Raw genomic sequence first — 12,314 nt, 5'->3', positions numbered from 1 at the left:
GTCATTTATGTGCCGAGCATCAATGGAATTACTTATGTCCAGTCATGGATCTGAGTCAGTGAAAATTTAATATGTTAGAGAGCTGAACTTCCTGAACGTTGCCAACCATAAGCCACGTCAATTTTTTTCTAATTTCGTTTTCATTATTGTCCTTGCATCTCGAATAACTTCTACTGAATTACTTGGCAATGTTTTTGACCAAACAAACTTGTACTAATAGACTCAGGAATTTATCGGAACTTTGGAATTAATTTCATAGATACTCATCCCTGTGCATAATTAAGGGAACTGTTGATATCCCCCGCGCATTGATCCACGCCAGGCTGAAAATTAGCTTTTACTAAACTTGTTGCACACAGTTTAATTAACGTCGTTCCTTGGGGGAGAGATCTGGGCAGGTAACTTAGCATCATTTGTCACACTCTCTTTAATAGCTACGGGGCTTTCGCAACTCGTGTCGTCTTCGTAGCACTGATTTCGGCGAGCTGACACCAGATAGCTCCGTATCTACTTTGTGATCGTTACCTGCTAAATTTTCCCGGAGAATTTTCATAACTGAACAGAATCATTATTTAGGAGCATGATGAGGTTCCACTTCTTTCTTATATCAAAGACATATATTCTTAGTTAACATCGTAGCTAAAGGAAATAGAGCTGTAGCCTTAATAATAGGTTAAAAAAAAAGAAACAGAGTGTTTCCACAAGTCTTTGAATCTACAGAGGCAGTTTTACAATATAGTGGCGGCACACTGGTCTTTCTGTACAACTGCAAACAACAGGCCATCTTTACTTTTGACACTAATACCTACCTAATCCTTCCAGCCCAGGTGTTGCTGAATTAACCCGTAAACAGAATGTCCATTAAGGCAGCTTCGTAAGTCGTCTGCGAATGGTCACGTCACAGCTGCTACTTTCGGCCATCAGCGCCAAACTGGCGACTCCCCTCTTTCAGCTCTCGCCATCTCATGTCTTGCCCATACACACTCTGGGGACCTTCCACCTCTGTAATCCTTCTGCCTTATCCTGACATAGGCCAACAATTACTTCCACCATTGGGCCCGTGCTCAGAGAACATTCTGATTGGTAGTTCTTCACCCTGCTCTGTTACGTTAATACTTTAAACCATAGGGTGGTTAACGTAAAAAAAATACAGAAGGTAGTCTCATTACTCAAGAAAGAAACATGATTACAGTGTTATTAATTTCCAGTCATAAATAATATAAACATTTTACGTAACATAAAAAGGTGTCCCAATTGTAATTTGCCTCTCTCAGTTTCTGCTAACAGCCAATATCTTGTTGGATTTGTGTGAGGCTGGCCCCCTATTTCATTGTGTACTGCGTAAAAGAGTCGAAAGATAAAAGACACGTAAATAGGTCGTGAATCCATGTGCGATTGTCGGACACTACTGCTTAAAATCAGCTGCACTTAACGCGTTGTGAAATCATTAGTACGATGGTAAGAAAGCAAAATGGAGGGTAGTGGTAGAGGTTGAGAAATATCAATGAACGTTCACTGGGGGGAGGGGAGGGGTCATGGATTTCTCGTCTAGTCAGTGTGATGATGATAGTCTATTTCCAGATCAATAATTCTGCCTTCGCTTACTCTCCTCCATGTCGCCGCGAATGACATTTAAGTACCGAGCGAGGTGGCGCAGTGGTGTCGGGTAGACCGTTCGCCGGGTGCAATTCTTTCGATTTGATGCCACTTCGGTGGCTTGGACTTCGATGGGGATGAAATGATGATGATTAGGACAACACAACACCCAGTCCCTGAGCGGTGAAAAATCTCCGACCCAGCCAGGAATCGAACCAGTGCCCATGGGAGTGACATTCTATTGCGCTTACCACTTTTTTTTTCGTTGTTGATCGTTGTGTTTAATCGCTGCGGACGTCACATGACATCCGTTCAAGTTCGTTTTTTGATCCTTCCACTCATTTCTTTTTATTACAGAGGCCAACCGGCTCTCTGACCGAACACGCTGAGCTACCGTGCCGGCACCGCTCAGCTACCGGGGTCGGACGGCGCAGTGATTAGTACACTGGAAGGCAGACAGTTCAAACCTGCTTCCGGCCATCCTGATTTAGCCTTTCCGTAATTTCCCTAAATCACTTCAGCTAAATGCCGAGATGGCTCCTCCACAAGGAAACAGTCGACTCCCTTCCCCATCCTTCCGCAATCCGATGGGACCGATGACCTCGCTGGTTGGTCTCCTCCTCCAAACCAACCACCCAACCACCCTGAGATGTAACTGTCTCCATTTTTACTGGAAAATCAAGACATCCGAGGGACCTAATCTTGTTGCGTAGTTTTAAACACGGAAATTCTCTGATATCTTGTACTCTTGACGATCACCCAGGCAACATGCAGAGGTCAGGTAGAGATTTAGGTGCTCGTGGAGAGAGAAGGTAATATAACTAGTGGCGTAGCTAAGGCTCTCGAGTCCACTAAATAATCTGATAAGTTGGAAATTAGGAAGAGCAACAGCTTTTCTGTTTTATTTACAACTCAAGAGGCACATAAGGCTATAAACTGCTAACAATACGTTTTGCTTACATTCGATTACAAAGTCACACGTTTCACAGTTCATGTTAGAATCAGTCACAATCCCGTAACTTTTAAAGTCACGCAAGAAACACGGTCACAAAAATTATATTCACTGTTATACTCTTCTCTGATTTGCACACAGAGTCGCGTTATTTAAATACTATTATGCCGCTCGTATACGAGATCATGTTCGTGGGGTCGTCACGCGAACCATGACGTTCAACTCCTCGATCCAGACCAGACTAGAATCACTTCGCTTCGGTGCCACTTTTGGCCGGAGCCGAAGGTGCACGAAACGCTTCGTCTCAGTATCATTATACAAACGTTAACGAAAATTGTTACAAACATCAGACCAGGAAAAAAGTTGTTAAAACTTGCTATTGGACAGTAAAATATGAATTGTCCTTTATTAAATATTAATAAATGAATCTAACAAATTTGGCACTATAGCTCCTGTGTTGGCAGCAAATGAGATTTTTCTCCCGCTATACTGGCGCAGTCCCTCGCGGATCTGGTACTGACTGTTCCATAATTACAGTAATCGTTCAGCAATCTTCTTGAGAGCTCTTAGCACCCACAATTTTCTAAGACTAGAATGAAAATGTTGCTTAGCGTTTCTAGATGCTTTCTTTGCATTAATTTATTGGCGCCGTGAAGGAGTGCTCAGAAATGAAGGAGAATCTTTATACAAGCACTTGTAAGATTCCCTTCCAGACGATAATGAGCTACTGCTCTCGCTCAGAATTTTGCCATCTGGGACTTAAGAACATTGTCTATGTTAAGTGGCTTAGAGCAAGTGCTAGCCAGAGCCTTTTCCCTAGAAAGTTTTGCCAAAGCATTGTTCTCCCGCAGAACCTTCGTAAATGGCTTCCAGAGCTGGGGTGTTCACCCTTTCATACTTTTTTTCGCTTGCCACGAAATGTGAGCATCAGAAACTCATTTGCGGCTGTTGTTAATAGGCTGTTCCCGAGAGACTATCTTAGAGCGGTACTTTTTAAAATGCATTCTAAAGTTTTTCGTATTTTACAACGCCTTAGAGACAATGGTGTCATAATAAATTTTCCTGTACGTTATATAGATGATTATCGATACCATAAAACGTTGTTTAGATTGTGCCCTTTTTTACTTTATCTGTAGCGTCGCTTAAAACAGTTGCGTAAATGTGGAATGTGCAATCTGTACAGACTTTTCGAAGCAAATATCTTAGAATTCACTGAAATGATAATTTTTGACAAACTGAAACTGTCTGCCCCATCTTAACTCGAATTCAAATCTCTGCGTTCACCTTTTCAACCTCAGCCATATTTAAATCTTCACTCACAATAACATACAGCCTTCATCGAATGATGTAGGGGCACAGCGGCAAGTTGCATTTGAGTACAATGAGGCCTGATGCTGCTGCTTGACTTGTTACAGGTTGGAACACTTATTAGTACGACACGTAATAAACAATACTGCTCTGATAATTTGTCAGGACTATGTCTGTTATTCAGATGAAAAATGTAAGTGAAGAGTCATTACATTGCATCGCGTCAAACAGCACATAACTGCCATCATCAGATGATAAACAGAAGTGAAGAATCTATACAATGTATCACATGGAATACAACATAATCATACCAAGTATAATAGAACTGTCATGATTACATTAAGAACTTTAGTGAAGAGTCAGTACACTATACCATGTCAAATAGCAGGTTATCGTACCAAGTATAAAACGTATATTTGGTAGGATTATGTACTATTTGACATGGTACAGCGTGATATTTCATCACTAATGCTTTTAATATGATGATAAGTCTGTTAAAACGCGTTATCAGCATAAAGAAATAAAGTGCGGTCCACACAGTTTTGTATTAAGTGCATCTTGGTCGCAGACCTCTAAAAAGATTTCGTGTCTTCCTTTATCACCGCCTAGCTCACTTAACCTTATTCGTACTTCGAGCTACAGTTCCTACATACTCCCATAAACATTCGGAGATAATCGTTCCCTGGTACCAACATAAGAGGTTTTCGTTGTAAGTGATATATTGATGTCAATATACTTTTATGGCATGACAAGTAAACAGAGTTTCGCTCAGTACTGTATCTTTAATAGTTATTAGTTTTTGTTAATAATTATCACTCTCAGTGTTTTGGCTTCTTCTTTCCCCTTCTCGCGGTAGGGAGGTCAACGTTCGTTCCGACGCCGTCAGCCAAGCTCCGGACTGCTGAGTTGGTTAAAAGGTTAGCCAGCGAGCGCTGGACTCACTACCGTCCTCCAGCGAGTGAACGGTGAACTGGGCTGGATGAAAACGTGTTGTTAGCAAGCGATTCCACTTGCGTACTTTGATGGTACTGCTTTGTCTATGCCTAAGACATCTCCTTCTGATTTTTAATCGAACTGAATGCAATAGTGTGAAGGAGATATGTTATTCTTCTCTATCAAAGCAGGATTGATGACCCTCTTCGGAACCTCTGATTGTCTGTTGTTAGTACCTGTTTGAAGAGACAATGATTTAGGAATGCTATGAGAATGTCATTCTGCCAGTCGAAAATAGGTTTTGCATAAAGTCTTCCCAGAAATTCCTTAGGTTGGCAGATGGAAGCTCTGACGCGTGTCGTGGTCTTCTTGTATCTATAGCTCAGTATGAGAGAAAAATGGTTCAAATGGCTCTGAGCATTATGCGACTCAACTTCTGAGGTCATCAGGCGCCTAGAACTTAGAACTAATTAAACCTAACTAACCTAAGGACGTCACACACATCCATGCCCGAAGCAGGATTCGAACCTGCGACCGTAGCGGTCGCTCGGTTCCAGACTGTAGCGCCCAGAACCGCACGGCCACTCCGGCCGGCTCAGTATGAGAGACACCCACCTCTTATGAGCTCGCTGACGCACGTTTGTTTTATGGAACTCTACTCGGAGGTAGCCGACTCGAGTTATGGTGGTGGACTAAACTTTCATCGCCAATATTTAGCAGGCCACGGGAGGAGCGGTGGTGACGTAAAGTTCTTGATCTCCACACTTTTCGCCGATGTCATGGATTAAATTCCAACTCTTTCCCTGGTGTCAGCGAGTTTTACGCACTTCCTTCTCTGACCATCATGCAACAAAAATGTACATGACACTAATTTATACACACCAACAACAATCACTTAATCTGCGCTCAACGTATATACATACAACACTACTGTAACATTCCAAGATTGAAACGTGACACTGTGCACGGAGAGCGAAGGTTAGGCGGCTGAACCCGCTCCCTGTCCTTGGGGCCACACTACTTTTCTTTATTTGGTTGATAATAGCGTCACTCACTAAATTCAAGGGTTTAGCTTCTAGTACCAGCCTGGCACACAGCTTTAATTTATCATGAACTTCCACACCATCATGCACTACGATTCAGTGTGAAAGCCTGTGTTTAGATTTTCCAAATTCCTTTTTGTTAATAACCAGTATCCAAAATCATTATTAGCTGATTTTGGATGCTACAATTCCTCTTTCTGAATTACAGCCTATAGTTTAGTCACTCTCTAAGTTTCTTGCTAATACTGACCTTATATCATAATCACTGTCATCATAATAATCTTGTGAGAATTCTACGTCTGGGACCGCTTCTCGCTCCCCATATTCCACTTCTTCCGATGACGCCAGTCTCCTTCTAGAGGTCCTATGGCATCGATCGCGTCCCGGACGTCTGGACGTCAGTTGCATATCGGTCGTCCACGCTTTCTTCGTTCCGCTGAGGTCCACTGCCAGGCTTTCTTAGGCTATCGACTATCGTCCATCCTTTCTAGATGTGCATACTATTTTAGACATGGTATGTGTTACAGATTTTTGGACAGCCGTATCCTCTCTTATATCACCTTTTATAAAAGGGGCCATATGAAGAATGTTCTTTTCATATTTTTGCTCTAGATAATAACTTCAGTTCGTGCCTGTTTATTGAGGCCGTAATGCTCTGAAAGCGTGTGCTTTGAATTACACTCAGAAACGCTACTGACACATCCTCGTTAATATGTTGTTGTTGTTGTTGTGGTCTTCAGTCCTGAGACTGGTTTGATGCTGCTCTCCATGCTACTCTATCCTGTGCAAGCTTCTTCATCTCCCAGTTCCTACTGCAGCCCACATCCTTCTGAATCTGCTTAGTGTATTCATCTCCTGGTCTCCCTCTACGATTTTTACCCTCCACGCTGCCCTCCAGTACTAAATTGGTGATCCCTCGATGTCTCAGAACATGTGCTACCAACCGATCCCTTCTTCTAATCAAGTTGTGCCACAAGCTCCTCTTATCCCCAATTCTATTCAATACCTCCTCATTAGTTATGTGATCTACCCATCTAATCTTCAGCATTCTTCTGTAGCACCACATTTCGAAAGCTTCTATTCTCTTCTTGTCTAAGCTATTTATCGTCCACGTTTCACTTCCATACATGGCTACACTCCATACAAATACTTTCAGAAACGACTTCCTGACATTTAAATCTATACTCGATGTTAAAAAATTTTTCTTCATCAGAAACGCTTTCCTTGCCATTGCCAGTCTACATTTTATATCCTCTCTACTTCGACCATCATCAGTTATTTTGCTCCCCAAATAGCAAAACTCCTTTACTACGTTAAGTGTCTCATTTCCTAATCTAATTCCCTCAGCATCACCTGACTTAATTCGACTTCATTCCATTATCCTCGTTTTGCTTTTGTTGATGTTCATCTTATACCCTCCTTTCAAGACACTGTCCATTCCGTTCAACTGCTCTTCCAAGTCTTTTACTGTCTCTGACAGAATTACAATGTCATCGCCGAACCTCAAACTTTTTATTTCTTCTCCATGGATTTTAATACCTACTCCGAACTTTTCTTTTGTTTCCTTTACTGCTTGCTCAATATACAGATTGAATAACATCGGGGATAGGCTAGAATCCTGTCTCACGCCCTTTCCAACCACTGCTTCCCTTTCATACCCCTCGACCCTTATAACTGCCATCTGCTTTCTGTACAAATTGTAAATAGCCTTTCGCTCTCCGTATTTTATCCCTGCCACCTTCAGAATTTGGAAGAGAGTATTCCAATCATCATTGTCAAAAGCTTTCTCTAAGTCTACAAATCCTAGAAACCTAGGTTTGCCTTTCCTTAATCTTTCCTCTAAGATAAGTCGTAGGGTCAGTATTGCCTCACGTGTTCCAACATTTCTACGGAATCCAAACTGATCTTCCCCGAGGTCGGCTTCTATCAGTTTTTCCATTCGTCTGTAAAGAATTCGCGTTTGTATTTTGCAGCTGTGACTTATTAAATTGATAGTTCGGTAATTTTCACATCTGTCAACACCAACTTTCTTTGGGATTGGGATTATTATATTCTTCTTGAAGCCTGAGGGTATTTCGCCTGTCTCATACATCTTGCTCACCAGATGGTAGAGTTTTGTCAGGACTGGCTCTCCCAAGGCTGTCAGTAGTTCTAATGGAATGTCGTCTACTCCGGGTGCCTTTTTTAGACTCAGGTCTTTCAGTGCTCTGTCAAACTCTTCACGCAATGTCATACCTTCTGATAAGAAAGTCCTCCTGAGTAGTCCCCGCCCGGAGATCCGAATGGGGGACTATTTTACCTCCGGAATATTTTACCCAAGAGGACGCCATCATTATTTAATCACACAGTAAAGCTGCATGACCTCGGGAAAATATTACGGCTATAGTTTCCCCCTGCGTTCAGCCGTTCGCAGTACCAGAACAGCAAGGCCATTTTGGCTAGTGTTACAAGGCCAGATCACTCAGTCATCCAGACTGTTGCCCCTGCAACTACTGAAAAGGCTGCTGCCCCTCTTCAGGAGCCACACGTTTGTCTGGCCTCTCAACAGATACCCCTCCTTTGTGGTTGCATCTACGGTACGGCTATGTGTATTACTGAGGCACACAAGCCTCCCCAGCAACGGCAAGGTCAATGGTTCATGGGGGGGGGGGGGGGGGGGCTCCTTACTATAGCACTACAAAATCCAGTCACTATTCCGGATGTGATCTCTTATAGAACACCCTTTGTTGTAAGTGTCGAATGAGCTCTGAAGACTTTGCTGTTATTAAATGGTCGAGTCTCATTATTGTTACCAACGCTTATATTCGACGTCAACGTGCAATAACCATTCACAATTGGCAGATGGAAGTACTATCAGTGGAGTATATAGAAGCATGTCCGTGGGATGCGGAAAACATCATAGCGATTTATATGAAGTCCATAACGGCATGATCATTAGTTTTCGAGCCAAAGGTGGAAGTATTTTCTAAACTGCTAAGTTTGTAAACTGCTCGTGTGCCACCGTGGTTAAAGTACACCATGAATGGCAAAAATAGAGTCTTCCAAAAGACGCGCCGAGGCAGTTGTGGCGCGCCATGGAGTGTAGCATATATGACAGTGATGAACGATAACTGTGGAGATGTGTACGGTCTAATAAGATTGCAATCGTTGAGTAATAGACGACACAGAAGAAACAATGAACAACCAACAGTGTCTCCTAACGTCTGTTCAGCGAACGTTGCTGTGTATGGGCCTCCGCGGCTGGCGCCTGGTTCATGCGTCCATGCTGTTTGCTGTTCATTGGCGACGAAGGCTGGGATTTCCACGCCAGATGCACAACTGGACATCCACTGAGTAGCGACAGGTGACCCTAACAGATGAATTAGGTTTTGTGCTGCATCGGACTGAAAGCAAACACCCTGAAACTATCGTGGGAAGGGTCCAGTCCGGAGGAGTGAGCATTATGGACTGCGGAATGTTTTGGTGTCATTCCCTGGGTGGTGTGAAGACAGAATGAATCAACACAAATGTGAATCTATGCTTGGCGACCATGTCCACTTCTACATACAAGTTGTTTTTCCACGGTACGGCACGTTATAGGCGTTAAATGGTTCAAATGGCTCTGAGCACTATGGGACTTAACATCTGAGGTCATCAGTCCCCTAGACTTAGAACTACTTAAACCTAACCAACCTAAGGACATCACACACATCCATGCCCGAGGCAGGATTCGAGCCTGCGGCCGTAGCAGCAGCGCGGTTGCGGACTGAAGTGCCTAGAACCGCTCGGCCACAGCGGCCGGCAGACCACAAGAGTATAGTCCCACAGATGTAGATCACGTTGCTTATTACAACGCTGGAGACCTCTTCTGATTGAGGATAAAGTTAATTATGCGTGTAATTAAATGTCTGCCTTCGAGAGAAATTCCCCATTATGTGGGAAATCTTTACATGCTTACAAGGTTTCCTGACCGAAGGAATTTACGCGCCGATTATATCAATAGTCGCACAACGTATTTTGGGTTTGACAGTAATGGAAAAAATGGTTCTTGTTGATTTATAAATAGTACAGTCTCCCGCTGCGTTTTGTACACATATTACTAAATTAAACTCCCAGATCTCGTTTTCTGTATATTCGTTACGGCTAATTTCAGGAACTACTGCAGGGATTGGTAGTTTTCACTAATAAATAGAGTGATTGACGAGAAACGTTTGTATATATAATTCATAACCACCAAGTAATGTTAAGTGTATAATACATGTACTGTTATCTGTATATTCAATTTCCGTTTGGAGTGACATCTCGTGGCAGTGATGCGAGCTACGGGGTGGTCAGCTAACGAAAAGGCGGTGTCTCGTAGGTGAAGCAATAAAGTAAACAACCGCGGTAACTTCATGGGGCTGCGAAACTTCTTTCACCAGAATTCATACCAATTAAAGTTCACCTTTGCATTTCTGTACGTATGTGGAGACTAGTCTCAAGAACTATTGTAGGGATTTTGATACGGTTTTTAATTATAGACAGACACATTCACTAAGATGGTATGTGTGTACATGATATACAAATGCTGCGCTAGACAAGTCGCCTGGTCCTAGCTACTCAGTGTTACATTTGCGCAGTTGTGGCCAGTTGCTATTGCACTCATATCCCGTAAGTAATGTCAAACTGGGACACTCTTCACGTACATCGTACTTTAGGGAAAGCATATAATGAAGGTATCCACGGACATTCTGCGTTGCATGATTTTCAAATACATTCGATTGAATTAGTCAGTCGTTCGGTAAAAGGTATGTTTGTAATAGATATCTGTCAAGATTTACGAATAGGCTGAGGAATTTAAGCAATAGAAGCTATCGCCACCGTACATACAGGTACAGAGGTTACTTAAAGTAAAGGAAAAGGCAATAAGACAATTACTGTCCCTGTAACATTATACGTGACAAAATATTATCTATAGAAAACCAAATCATTTTTGAGTCGTACCTTGACACGATACAAATCTGGCGTAGTGACTGGGATCTTTCTTTACGTGGTCTGAAGAAAAAGTCAAGCAATGCATTTTCCTAGGAACGCTACGAGGACATAAAGTCACAACTGAAACCATGTATTTCTCGAAGACACGCCGCATTACCTGGCCGGAGTGGTTCGAGATGTTACGATGACGTAATATCGCGAGAACACCGTATAATTCGTTTCAGGTTAATGGTGGGATTCAAGAGACGGCAGTTCTTAGACGACGTAGGCTCCTGTCCAAATGCGTCGACGACCTGAACTGCACTATCGCACAAGTGCGGCTTAGTATCAACCTGAGTTAGTCGAATGTATCAGGTATGTACACAAAAGAACACTACTGTGAAGTGACCGAGCGGTTCTAGGCGCTTCAGTCTGGAACCGTGCGACCGCTACGGTCGTAGGTTCGAATCCTTCCTCGGGTTTGGATGTGTGTGATTTCCTTAGGTTAGTTAGGTTTAAGTTGTTCTATGTTCTAGGGGACTGATGACCTCAGATGTTAAGTATTCCCATAGTGTTCAGAGCTATGTGACCTACTGTGCAGTGTCACGCGTGAGCCGTGCTGTTAAGGGTATACGGAATGAGTTTTTCGATGAAAAAATCGATTTTTGGGTAAATGCATTTTCGAAAAATTTAGACTCTCCCGTTTAATACCATGTATAAAATATTTGGATGACGTGAATAGAACTATTTTAAATAATTTTTTAAAATAATTTCGACACACGATGTTCCGCATCTTGTATATGAGATGCGAATTATACCTGATGTAGACAGCCTTGCCAGAGATATAATTGAGCACAAGAGAGTTAGCGTTTCTGTTGGCTATACTGCTAGACAGTTGACAATAGATTCTGCACCATTTGTATTGTTTCCTTTGTGAGTACATCCATGTCATTGTTGTGAAATTCGTATGTGGAGGAGTCATTGAGTTTTCTTTCCTTCAACATACCAAGACCTAGTCTGAAGGTATTTAGAAAGCGTGTACATTGGCGCAAGAAAGTAAAGTGTACTAAAAATTCGTCTGATTCATCTTCATCAGTATCTGATGTCCCAGTAGCGACTAACCTCAACACTGGTAGTGATACATTGAGTGATGCTGCTGCCACTACACCGGAAAGTGCTTCAAGAAGAAAACTAGCTGGAATTGAAGAAGAATACAGGAAACTAAATGCTGGGACTACAAAATATGAGGTAATTAACGTCTCTTTATTATTAGACGTTTTAGAGAACAATGTGTGCTGCAAAAAATGTGGAAAATGTGGTGTTTCATTGAAAACAAACTTACATGTAGGACTTGCTTGTGGATTAGAGTTGATGTGCAGTTATTGCAAACACAGTGTTACTTTCTTCAATTCTTCACATGTTACTGCAGATACAGGTAAACTATACGACATAAACATTAGACTGGTTTATGGATTACGGTGTATAGGAAAGGGCAGGGCTGCAGGTGCCATGTTGTGTGGTGTGACGAACCTCCCTCCTCCACCTTCTAA

The sequence above is a fragment of the Schistocerca piceifrons genome, chromosome 1 (genome assembly GCF_021461385.2).
Source record: "Schistocerca piceifrons isolate TAMUIC-IGC-003096 chromosome 1, iqSchPice1.1, whole genome shotgun sequence".
In the NCBI taxonomy this organism is placed as follows: domain Eukaryota; kingdom Metazoa; phylum Arthropoda; class Insecta; order Orthoptera; family Acrididae; genus Schistocerca; species Schistocerca piceifrons.
This window is presented reverse-complemented; position numbering follows the sequence as displayed.